This window comes from Drosophila guanche, unplaced genomic scaffold (assembly GCF_900245975.1).
Source record: "Drosophila guanche unplaced genomic scaffold, DGUA_6, whole genome shotgun sequence".
NCBI classification, from domain to species: domain Eukaryota; kingdom Metazoa; phylum Arthropoda; class Insecta; order Diptera; family Drosophilidae; genus Drosophila; species Drosophila guanche.
Genome location: NW_022995747.1, coordinates 3656072 through 3668802, shown reverse-complemented (window position 1 = coordinate 3668802; position 12731 = coordinate 3656072). Strand labels below are relative to the sequence as shown.

Here is a 12731-nt window from a genome sequence, read left to right as displayed (position 1 = left end):
GCCAAATCCCGTCGACATTTATACAAACATGGCCCTGGTCCGGGGCGAGTCCACTGTCCGCCATCCACCAACCGCCATTCAGCATCCAGAGTCCTCCCTCCATCGTGTCCAGTCAAGCGGGCAGGCTCAAAAAAAAAGGGTCGACGACGCTGTTTAACTTTGAAAAATTAAAATCCACTTTGGTACCCCTCGAACCACCGTTCTACCAGAAACCAGCAACCACCAGCACCAGCCAACCCCAACCCGCGGATAGTCTCGCATTTTTCAATGGCCAAATAATAAAGTCCCCAAATGTCAGTTGGGAGTTATAATCTGTTTGCCGCTTTTTCACGGTCGCCATTTGACTGCCCAGAGGACCCCAAGCAGCAGCTAAGGGTATATGCGTTTTGTGGTGCCATTTGTCACAGTGGAAAAGGTAGAGAGACAGATTTTGCTTTGTAAACCAATTGGCGATTAATCCAACATAAAAATATGTGCCTTTATTTGTGGACTAACATTAAAAAATAAAGTCTATATGGTGCTTCGCTTCATGCCTTTTTCTTTTGTTTCAGCATGATCCTAGGGTACTTCCCGCTTCGACAATTCAATTTTTCGCTTAATTTTTCGTGTTGTGCTTTGGTCTGTTTTGGGATCTACTGGTCCACTGGTCCCTCCTACAATAGCGATTAAATGAAACGTAAATTTGCAGCAATTACGCGGGTAAATATGCATTAAAATAAATTTGCATGCAATTATTTTTGGCACATCAAAGTCTCATCAAATTTTTAAAATTATCTTGGGTGCAGATTTGTTTGTAATTCTTTTATTTTTTTTCGGTTTTGATTTGTCCAACTTCTCCCGCTACCTCAGTGTCTGCCAACAGCCTAATTACCAACTAAAACAATTGCAAATTAGTTGCCTGACTTTGATGATGATGTCTCTGTGCCCCTTCAATGAACCCCAATTTGTTTTGGGATCCGCTGAGGTGTTAATGCCACAACAACAGAATGTTGTTCGGTGGGAGCATCTCGTTTATCAAGCTGAGGACATAATCTTTGATTTCGGGGTTGCTCTCCCCCGCACCGCACCGCATCGCTTGTAGCATTGTGTTGGCAGTTTATGATAAATGGCCCACGAGATGGGAGACCGGGTAGGGTCTTTTGCCTTTTGTTTTGCCGGTTGTCGCAAGCAAAGCGGCTTAAAGTTTGATCTGAATGTTGGTCAAAGAAGTATCCTGAAACCAAAAGAGAAACATTGTCTTTGCTAACCTAATTTTCAGACTCATCTTTTGCGAGTTGTGTGCGTCATTTGTTATCCCGACTTGGAAAACTCACAAAAAACAAGCAACAAAATATGTATATCCTCTTCTCTTAGCTGGTCGAACATGTGCCTCGATTTAAATAAGCATTTAACATTTTCCCTACACATTTAAAACCATTTTAATATACCCTGCTGCCGTTAGACATTATGAGCTTTACGATGTGCTTGCCATAGATTCCTCTTTTTGCTTCCAACCGATCGGATGGCAATCCTCTATGGCTGCCATGGGAACTGAATATTAAAAAATTATAATTAAATAAATGTACAGCTCGATCCTTATAAGGGTATGCAAAAGTTTAAACTTTCTTTACATTTTGTTTCTTCTTGATTTGCTCTAAAATTTTGTAGCATTTTTTTTCTTCTTGATTTCTCTGGCTTTCGGCTGGCTCCGTTTTGCATACATTTCCCGGCGAATTAAAAAAGCGCACAGTTTTGTTGTAGATAAGCTACTCAAAGATTTACGACACAGTCAGAGAGACACGCTGCTGCTGCTACTATCCTCTATAATGCTGTTCTTGTTGCTGTTGTGCGAAATTTGACTAAAATAGCAGTGGGTCTGAGGGGGGTGTGCTGTGCTGTGCGCTGCGGAGAGACGCATAAACAAGGCAAAAGCATTTCCAACGATTTGGCGTGACAAATCCGGCACGATTTGGAGCTGTCCGTGCCGCCGTGGCAGACGCAACTTTGTAGCAGATTTATATGCAATGTCAGTGGAAACGGTTTATCACTTTGGCCTAGGCCTGTTCGTACCTTTTTGATGCTACCCCATGCATCCCCATACCCCTGTTCAGACCCAAACTTAAGACCCAGTTCCGCCTGGGGCCAAAAGGTTGAAATTTTTTGAAGACAAATTCCCTTTAGATTTAGTGCAATTTCATTTACTTTTGTCTTGGCATTTAGTGAGATTTGTTAGGCAGTTGCCTAAGACGGCTGTCAGACCTGCAGATGGAGATGGAAATGGCTGGATGCGTAGCTCTAGTCCTGGCATATCCGCTCTCATTGCACACAACATTTGATTGCCCAACTGTGGAGAATGCACAGCACAGCACAGCCTTCTGCCTGTTGTCCTGGACGACATACATTCTGAGCGATTGTTAACATTTTGTTATCATTTCCATTAAATTAACTTTGAGCGAGTGTCGAGCGTTGTCCCGGCCAACAACGCACTGACAAAGCTTCTGGAATCATTAGTGGTCTTAAGGAACTTCTCTTTTGTGGGATTTTAAAGAATCTGCTCCAATACTCGCTTCACTCATTCAATAAACCAGTTGGGGAAATAAATATGAAAAGTGCCCGCTCATTCAACTTAAACTTTGGCGAAAAGTTCGGGCAAATGTACAAATTCCTAATGATGCGAAATTTTAATTATATCCCCAATACATCCATAGACACACTCACTTATACGCGTGCTCGTACTCGTATCTGGCGCCGCCTAGACCTTTTTGATGTCAATCACTCAGGCGCTTAAGGAGCTGTCATGCCCGACTACTCCTAATAGGAGGACCTCGTCGCTGCGTCTCGTCTAGATGTGGCATCTTTGGGGGCGACGGCGCCAAAAGAATTTAAATTAGCCAGAGCACTGACTGAGAGTCGGTGTCGGTGTCGGTGCAATAGACTTGGCTGTAAAGTTACCCACTTGTGTCGGGACGGACGGTCCCGTCTTTGGCGCCGTCCAGGCCTGGCTTTGCTAATGAATCATGAATTTCTCAACACCATTTTTTGTACATCAGTTGGCTTTGTTTAGCTGGTACTTTTTGTTTTTTTTTTGTGTGTAATAAGCGTAAAACTTTTCGGCAGCCCCAATTTTGGTTTCGGCTTCTGCTTTCCTTCTGCTTTGCATTTCAACCAATTAGTTGGTTTGTTGGCCATTGCTGCTCTCGTCCCTGATTGACAGGCAGTCTCTCGAATTCGCCAATTGCTCCGGTTTCCAAGTGACGAGGGATCCGCTCTGAGTCGCCTGCATGCAAGCAGGCTCCACTCCAACTAACTTGGCCGGAATCTGTCAGGGCGTGACTAATACCTGATCTCTTTCAAGGTTTACCTTTCTCTCATTCTCGTTGACATTGTTGCCGTTCTTTTTGCCGTTTTAAATTGGCCAAAAGTTTTTCCGGCAGCAATTGAAAGTCTTGTCTGAGGAAACGCCTCCACGCACGCCCCCCCAATTGTCATTTTCAAGTTGTCGTATGTCTCTCATGTGTGAGTGTGTGTGCTCGTCTCGTAAGTGTTGCCCAATGACAACTTCCTTCAACTTTGAGCAGGTATTTTATATGATTTTCTCACGCCATCACAATTTGGTGTTTTCTGGTTTATTTTTCTTGTATTCGAATCACAGTTGCTGGTGTTCCTGACAGCTCTATAACTCATCAATATATATTGAAAATAGTTCTTGTTAAAGTGGTCTGTTTTTGACACAATTCATAGCTCTGATGATTTCGGTTTTTAGTTACAAATGAAAAGGTTTCCACAAGCTTTGGTTTATTTTCCTCATATTTAACAAAAAGTTGAAAATATTTCAAGCGACTTAAGCCATAACTTTTTTCCATGGTGATAAGCTCCCTCTCTGGTGGTTATTCTATATAAAATCAGCATTCTACTTACATTTTGATGTCATACATTATGCATTGTTTCATTTACTTAATATTCGCTTTCAATGAGTTTCTTTTGACAGAAGTTTTGCTCATTGCTTGCTCGACTTTCCCCACTCCGCCCACGACGGGCATATAAATTGGAGTTTTAATTTGAGTTTTGCTTCTATGCTGGCAAAATCAGAGCCCAGACAATGTTCAAATGATTTGTTTAACTGGGCGAATCTATCACAGTTGGTCGCACAGCAGCCAAGTGGATTAGGTCTGTTAATGACGAGGCTTCTATCTAAGAATGATCGCAACTATTCATGCTTTCAGGCTGACGAATAGAGTCCAACGTTTTTATGAGCCGCCCAACTACAAAAACGCCAAAAAGGTGACAGTTTTTGTCGAAAATTGGCATTATGTATGCGAGAATCGTTCGCGAACATGCTGCCCGACAAGCCATAAGAATATATTTCCATTTGCTGCTGCTGCTTCTGCTTCGGCTCCTGTCGTGCCAACATTTTTTCCCCCGTGTGCTGCTGGTACAACAGTGCGTATGATTTTTATAAATGCCGTGTCGTTGTCGCAACAGGAAGGCAGCGCACAAAGCAAGCCAAATTTTGCTCTTTTCTTTGTCCCCCCACATGAGTGTGTTTGATATATACCCAAGCATAAATGTATAGATCCTTGTGTGTGTGGTCCCAACTGGCTTTTTGTCATGCCCAAAATCAATCCGGGTCGTGTATGAATTTTGCACGGCTTCTATTTTTTGCCATCAAACTCTTCCTCCGGCCCCAAGGAATTTCATCTCCCCAATCAATTGAGTTTTTGTGCTCGGGCTGGGGCTGGTAGCTGAATGTTTTGGCGTTTTGTCATGCCGCTTATTATAAAAAATACCAGAAAAACTGATTTGTCAAGGCCACACAAATATTTACCCTCCCACACAAACAGCATTAAATGAACATTCTTCTATTATTGTACAGGTATACACGCTTGGTTCTCCCTGGATGATGGCGCAAATGGTTATGAATGTGAGTGGGAAGTGGGGAGATGCGGTCAAAGTTGAGTAAAGTTTGCTGACTTGACAGATTTTCGGATGCCTGCAATGGAATCCTGTCGATTAAGTTGATTATCATGAGGCGTAGGAGGCGCAGTGTTTATTCGTGTGGGATAGATGGGTATAGCTAAATATTATTGAATGAGGGAAAAACCTAACCAAATGTAGCCCCGACCTAATTCTGAATACTCCTCCAACTAGTATTTGCAATTTGCATTTTCAATCAGAGTCTTCGTGTGGAAGGAGGGAAACAATATCGATGACAAACCGACTAGGACTACGACGACGACGACGATGGCGATGACGATGATGATGGCAAGGACTGCTAGACAAAAAGTGAAAAGCAATGTGTAAAGGCGACGAAGAGCTTCGAGTTATGTTTGTTTGTGTAGAGCTAAAGAAAACTCTTCAAGCACGAATGCCCCACAGTCACACGTTCAAGAGAGGAGCACAATTTTCACTCTGCACCTACCTGTCTGTCTGCTCGTGGGATGTGCTTCTGTTGTCATATTTTCATCACACTTCAGGTGTGAAATAAACACACACGCACCTGAATATACAGAGCCGACTACGACTACAAGCCAGTATCTGTGTGTGTCAATCTTTCTTGGAGCTGAAGATATGTAGTGTGGTACGGAATATTTACTCACAACCTTTTTTTTTCTTCCGGGGGTTAGACCAGATTGCTCAGTTTGTAACAACAGCTTAATTTCTTAGCTGCCAAAGCAAACTTCAAGTTTCTTTCCATCCTTGTTTGTTTAATTTTTGGTTCTTCCTTGGTCTCCACCATTGCAAATTAGCACGCTCCAAGCCGGAGACCAAGACGGGTCCGGCATACTTGCTGTTATGTGTTTTGCATAACTAATGATTGAGTGGTCTCCAGTCTCCGGGGATGGCTTAGGCAACTGAGCCAAGTTTAATGGCAAAACAATAAACTCTTTATAATTAAGCAATCGCTTAACCAGCTCTAGTTACAGCCCCAGCTCTGGCCTACTCTCGTACGGGCCTCCTTTAATTAAAAACTTCTGGGCGAACCACAGTCGGCCGTAGAGGCAGAACAAATATTTGTGTGGAGTTTTGTGACCAGGCTTCTGTTTAATTCTGCCCAAATAGTGCGCAAACACAATCAGAATCACACGAGCACATAATATCCGATTTCAATTGGAAGGAAAACCTATTAGAAATTATTTCCCATCACTAAATATTTGCTCAATTGTGTGGCGCATCTTGTTATTGTAGCTAATACCATTGTATTCAATGAAAATTCTGCCCCCTCAACGCCCCGAAAAACATTCTCCCATACGAGTAATAATTGTCGGCTGCCACCACCCAATCCCCGCAATCCCTTTATTTGTATAGATTTTAAGCCTTGAATTTTCGTGTTGTGTCGGCGCTGTGGGTCAACAAGCGTAGTCATGGTGCTGGTCCTGGTCCTATTCCCTGTGTGTGTGTGTGTGTGTGTGTGTGTGTGTATCGGATGTGTGTCGGGAATACATGTCGTATGCGTTTTGTTGATTTAGTTGATTGGCTTAAAGGCGTGACCTGACCAATGCTACCAACAATAATTGTCTGGATGCCTAGCTATTTGCTATTTGCTCGAAACCATTCAATTAGCCAGCTCTTACCTTTCTGTTTCGCTCCTTCAGTGCTCTTTCGTCTCCAATCAGATTCGACTCCTGCAAGATAGAGAGAGATAGAGAGAGAGAGAGAGGAAGTGAGTAAAAGATACTGTATCTTGGATTTAATCAAGTCCTAGGGTTTGGCATTGTTTGCCTCGCATTCCCAGTCCGGAATTGCAATTAATAATCAAATCTGGGGAGGAAAATACTTTATTAGATGGCGTTTCCCCTTGGAATGCTTCAATTAATATGATGTGGATTCGGTTTACTGGTTTCCTTGGGACTTTCTACCGAAAAATATCACATTTCAGCTCAAACTTCCGGTACACAATTTGTGTTCCACCACCGTAGGAAACTTTTTTGAATGCAACTACAGCTGGAATTTTGTGGGGTTTGTTTAGTGTTGGCCTTTTTTTCATGCGATGCATCGTTGTTTATGGAGTGTCCAAAAGTGCGCGATGGGATGGGATGCCATGGGCTCGGACTCCTGTTTGTTTGCCTTTCATGTTAATGGACTTTACGCGCACATGGCCACAGCCATGCAGGCCATGCGATATCAAAAGCTGCAGCAGCAGCCTTTCCCCTGGAAAGCCCACTTTTTCAACAGCTATGAACGGCATAGAGACATAGACAGATATACATGCCATATATACGACATAGAAAGCCCGATATATGCATAGAGGCTGCCTTGTCCGCCCAGCTGTTGCCATTTGAATGTGTGTGTGTGTGTGTGTGTGTGTGTTGGAGGGGTGAGCGGTAAGGGGCGAGCCCTGGATAACGTTTGGTTTTTATCGATGCTTTGTCGCTTAAAGTTTTCCATCAGCATAAATCGAGAGCATGGCGGCAGCTTCTACCACAGTTATTCATTAGTTTTTGACGTGACAATGTTGCGTATACTTAATATTTATACCAGTTGCTTAGGACCAGGTCGTAAATAACAACCACAAAATACACACGCATGTGTACACTTGCTGCAACATGCTGCTCGACAATTATTTGTGTTGCTGCAACACGCCAAATAAACATTTTTTCCACGGTATTGTTGTCGAAGAAGTGAGACAAAAGTCAACATCAAAATGAAATACGGGGCAATAATATTTATGGAACATGTGGGGGGGCAAGCACTAACTGTATGTTGTATGCCCTCACAAAAGTTATTATGTTTGCTTTGCTGTTGCTTGCTGATGAGAAAGAGGGAACTAAAGTATTTGTTTTCTTAAAGAAAATGTGCAAGTTATCGTGGACTGGTTCGGCAAGGGTGTCTATAGCTTCGGTTCATAAAACCTGCCATACTTTCCTGTGTGTCCACAAGTTGGAAACCATTTCTGTTTCGCTGCCAAAATGAATAAACTTTTTGCACCTTCCGCTTCTACTGCTCGCTGTTGGTGTTGTCTACCAAAGTGCCTTTTTATTGCGCGATTTTCTCAATAAAGTGCGATTATTCCAGCTGCAGCTCATTTTCCTTATTAATATTCCCTGCTTTTATGTAAATATTCAACAATGTGACCTGCATATGCTGCGCTTTGGCTTTTAATTGGAGAAACTTTCACACGAAAAGCGGCATAATAAATTGTTCGTATGCGTATCCGTGTGTCCATGTATCTCTGTTTGGGATGTGCAAATATTGGACCTAGCAGCAGTTTTGTGTACCCTCTGCCTCTGCCAGAATAATGAAATTTCTTTAATTCTGCCCCGAAATACAAACAGCTGGCCCTGTAAAATAGACAGGAACACCAGCGCACAATTTTTAATTAAAACGCACCAAATCGAGCATATTAAAAAGTCGCCCTGGTCAGCGAACGGTGATGCGGCGGGCATGTCCCGGGATATGGGTCATGGTGCTAGGGGAAATCGAGAATTATATGGCGCTCCCCTCCACCCCATCATACTCATATTCGTAAGCTGCGGAAATGTTGCCAGCTCTGTTCGATGATGCGTCGTCATAATGTCATATGGATTCGAGGCTCAAACGGGGCCTGGAATAAGTACACACCACACTGCCACACACACAGTCATACATAGACACACCGCACTCGTGGGGAGTACGATATAATAACGGTTATCCGGCAAACAGCGTGACAACTGTTTGTCCGATGCCCCTTTGGCACACACCACGCATATTGCCGTTTTCAGCGACCTATGCAATTCATCGGCCATGTGGACATTGCCCAGCGCAACTGTCATCGACTGTCGGCGAAAACGAGACGCAAAATATTAACAAACGTCCTCCTGCCCTGTTTGTTGTTTGTGCCTACAACATGAATGACCTCCTGCCGCTCCCTCCGTTTCCCTGTGTCACCTATTTGCATTGCCCCAAGCGGGGGGTTGGATTGGTGGAGGACTCGTGAAGCAGTAAATACTGTATATGGATTCATATCTGTGTGCACGGATGGAAATTTTTCCACAGAAAAGATGGGCTTTAAGAAATAATTGAAAGTTGTTTGGAAATTTGTTATCAAATCGTTTGTGCCCTGACAGGATATGTGTCAAAGGAAGCTTAAGTAAATGTGCTTGAAATTCAAAGACAAAAACTTTACAGACAAGAAAATGTAAGCCAAAGCATTTATAAGCAGATACAAATTACTTATAATTGGCATGCAAAAAGGAATGGACAAATATAAAGCAACTTTCTGACCCTCTTTAAATAATAAATAAACGTCTTCAAATCGTTTAAGCATCGGCAGCAACCCTCCATCTGCTTATTTTCTGGCATTTGTTAGATTTTATTATGTGCAATCGTGTAAAACCAATTTAATTTTTTCATATTTATCTGCTGTGCATACTGTTTGCGGAATAAATTCGTATATGTTTGGTCTGGCAATGGGTTATTTGCTGTTGTCTATACAATTTTGAGGTGGAAATGATGCGAAAAAAGTGGCTGCCTCCGTTTTTATTTGCTTCGTTTTGTGTGATTGTAACTGTTGCTGAGCTGCCATTTAACGTTTTGCTCTCTGTGTTTGTGTATTTCGGTTTTTGTTTAATGATGCCGTTCATTGCTTGGATTTACTTCCACGATCTGCTGGCATTAATCAAAGTGGGCAGCGCGGACAGGATGAATGCAACATGTAAGCTGATGTAAAAGATTAGAGTTGCCTTTTTCCAATTAAAGTCACTTAACTTTCGCATGCGATTGCATGCCATTAAAAGAAGTAATCCCATTTGGTGTGTTAACTTTGGACATGTTTTTCATTTGGAATGTAGGTTAATGTTTGAATTAAGGGTGAACATGATACATAAAATTGCATAATATTTCATGGCTCAAGGCTTTTTGTTGACACTTTAGCAAGTGTTCGAAAAATGAACAATTCCGTCGACTTTTATCAGATATCAAATTTCTAATGAAATGTAATTTATTTTTCTAAACAATTGACAACTCTCGAGTTTGGATTGGTGGCTTCCCCAGTTGTGCTTCCGTTGAATGTGCATTTCTCTGGTCAGATCAAAGCGCATGGGTCTCTGGTGTGTGGCATACGACAGCAGCAGAAGCGGCAGCAGCGGCCACAGAAGAAAACCAAAAACCAAAAGTCAAAAGCCAAACTAAACAAAAAACTTCATTTAATGCATACATACGTGTGTATGTGTGTATGCACCGGAAGCGTCAAAATGAACGGAAATTGGCTTAAAAATGACAACAGAAATGCAACAATAGCCAAAATGCTGCACAATATTCAAACATACAAACCAATTCGGATTTTTGTTTCTTTTTAAGTCCCTTATTCTGGGCAGTGTCAGGCCACAAACATACATGTTCAAACACATACATACATATGTACATATGAGTACATATGGAGGCAATATCTATTCATAGTCTGTTTCGTTTTTCGATTTTAATTTGCTTTTCATGGCGTCCTGAGCATCGTTTTTGCATTTATAATTTTAGTTTCATTGTTTTTCTTGCGCTTAGTGATTGTATTGTTCTTTTTGCTGGACATACACACACACACACACACTCACACACATACGCATTCACAGATAAATTTCACAATAAATATGGCAGCGTTTTTACGTTTCGTTGATTATATTCGGGGCGAAGTGTAGCGTTTATGTGTCTGAAATAATAGCGAACAAACTAAGGTTAGAGCAGGCAGAGAAGTCACTTGGTAACCCCCAGATGTACCTTCCCCTGGTGTACCTTCCTAACCAATGTCCTCCATTGCCAAAGGTAATCTGAATTTGTTCATGCAACCCAAGAAAATAATTTGAAATCCTGGGTATCTTGCAGTCTCCACCAGATTGTTCTGAAATGTTTTGCATTTTTTTGTGGGTGGGCGTGCCTGCATTTGTATCTGAGTTTGAAGCCATTTTCCGCTTTGGCTTTTTAGTTGCTCTTCTGGTTGGCCCCGTGTGGTCGGAATGGGCCGGACTGCGGCATTAACTTTTGCACGCTACAAGCTTAACATTGATTTTGCGGATACGCTACGCAAAGTCACCAACAGCCAACCCCCCAACACCCACAGCCACCATCCCCCTTGCCAGAATTGTGCTTTGGGCTGGTGTGTCGCCGACGCTCTGGACGCTCTGAGCCATGTGTCCGGGCACTTCCGGAGGGCATCATTTGCACGAGAATTGCAAAAATGTTCGCCGTCCGGCTGAGAGAGAGACACCGCATGGAAAAATCCATGCAAACAAAAAGTTTGCCTCCCATTTTGGCCGCTTCCAGCCACCACACACAGCCAGATTCGGCTTTAAACTGTCAAAAACTTTAACTATTATATTGTTTTCCGTTTGTTAGATACTAGCTGGAGTACCCTATGAGCTAGACGTTTGCCACTGTAGTTATTTCAATGTGAGAGATGGACTGGATTTAATTTACATTTCTATATCGGGCAGGGTACACGATACAGGTTCCATGATCCCCGGTGGAAATTAAGCTTGTTATACAGCATTCGCGATTGTTCGATTTGGTGTAACTAAACTGTGTGCAGATGTTTAGGTACACGTTATATTTGGTGGGGCTTATTGAATTCGTAATTTTTCGGCTTAGAATCGATTGTTTAAAATGGCAGTTGGATTTTCAGCCAAGGTCTGCCGTTCGCAGAGGAAATTAAATTAACAAAGAAGTCGATTGAGCTTCAGAACGACCACACAAATCCTCGAGCAGCTCATTTGAAGTTGGTTTTCGAATAGACAACGCTACAGGAAGCTGTTTCCGGGGTGGTCTTTAAACCTTTTGAAGTTGTGTCTCCTATTTCGCAATGGCTGGCTGGCAGCTGCCGGGGAAATAAAATTTCGACCGTTTCAATTTCCAGAAAAGCTTCTGCTCGCTCGCAGGGGCACAGGGAAACACATATGGGTCCGCTCAGTTCCGTTTCCGGTTCTAAATACAGTTATTTCTGCACCGCTGGCAGCCATTGCAACTCTTTCATGCACTTGAGCAGCATCGGCAGCCAGCACCTGACGATTGCCTGCCCACCCACTCAGACCGTTTGTTCCCAGTCCCCCAGGAGCAACTGTTTGCTTGCGCACGGACTTGTCTGTCTCTCACTCTCTGACTCACTCTCCCTTTGCCTCTCTCGCTGACTGTGTATTTTTATATGCAAATAAGCAAAACATTTTAACAGAGATGTTTTTGCGCTGTCGTCTGGGCCGTCGCTGTTTGCCAATGACTTGTTGATTTTACAACTTTTCCAATTGGATGCACTTGGGCAGGGCAGGGGGAAGGTTCGCATCGTGTTTGCCCCCGGGGAGAAACTGGATTTCCACTCACTGTACGCCGTGCCTGTCACTCTCTTTTCAATTATTGATGAAAATGCATGAGTTTGAGATGTAAATTGTGCTCTTTATTTGCTCAGCAAATAGATAATTCAAATGCAGCTAAAGTTGCTGGGTAAGCAACAACAACAACAAAAGGAGTTATAAATAGTGATAAAAACATATTGCACATTTGACAAACATGCGTCAAAATATGTGCCACTCCACTCCCCTTTTTACTCTACATCTTGAGAAAGAACAGCAAATCAAGCGGAGCACGTACTTGAGCCGGAACTGAAAACTCTGTGAAATACGAGTATCCTCCGTACTGTTGGGTGGGTGGAGAACTCTCTCGTTCTCTCAAATAGAAATTGAAGCGTAAATAAATATTGAATATGGCGTCAGCGTGCCCTCATTGCACTATTGTTATAAGGATCGGATGCACCATGCACTCATTCACCCTCCCAGCTCCAAGCGCTCACCGAATTTTTAACC

The 12731-nt window shown here is 42.7% G+C and overlaps 1 protein-coding gene across 2 annotated transcripts in view; it reads right to left on the bottom strand.

The window, feature by feature from the left end:
* Positions 1-12731, bottom strand: part of LOC117582810 (sericin 1) — a 47318-nt gene that overhangs the window by 19269 nt on the left and 15318 nt on the right. For both annotated transcript variants that reach the window (XM_034270842.1, XM_034270843.1), the window contains exon 3: positions 6552-6602. The gene's annotated coding sequence lies outside the window, so the exon portion shown is untranslated. The remainder of the gene's footprint in view (positions 1-6551; positions 6603-12731) is intronic.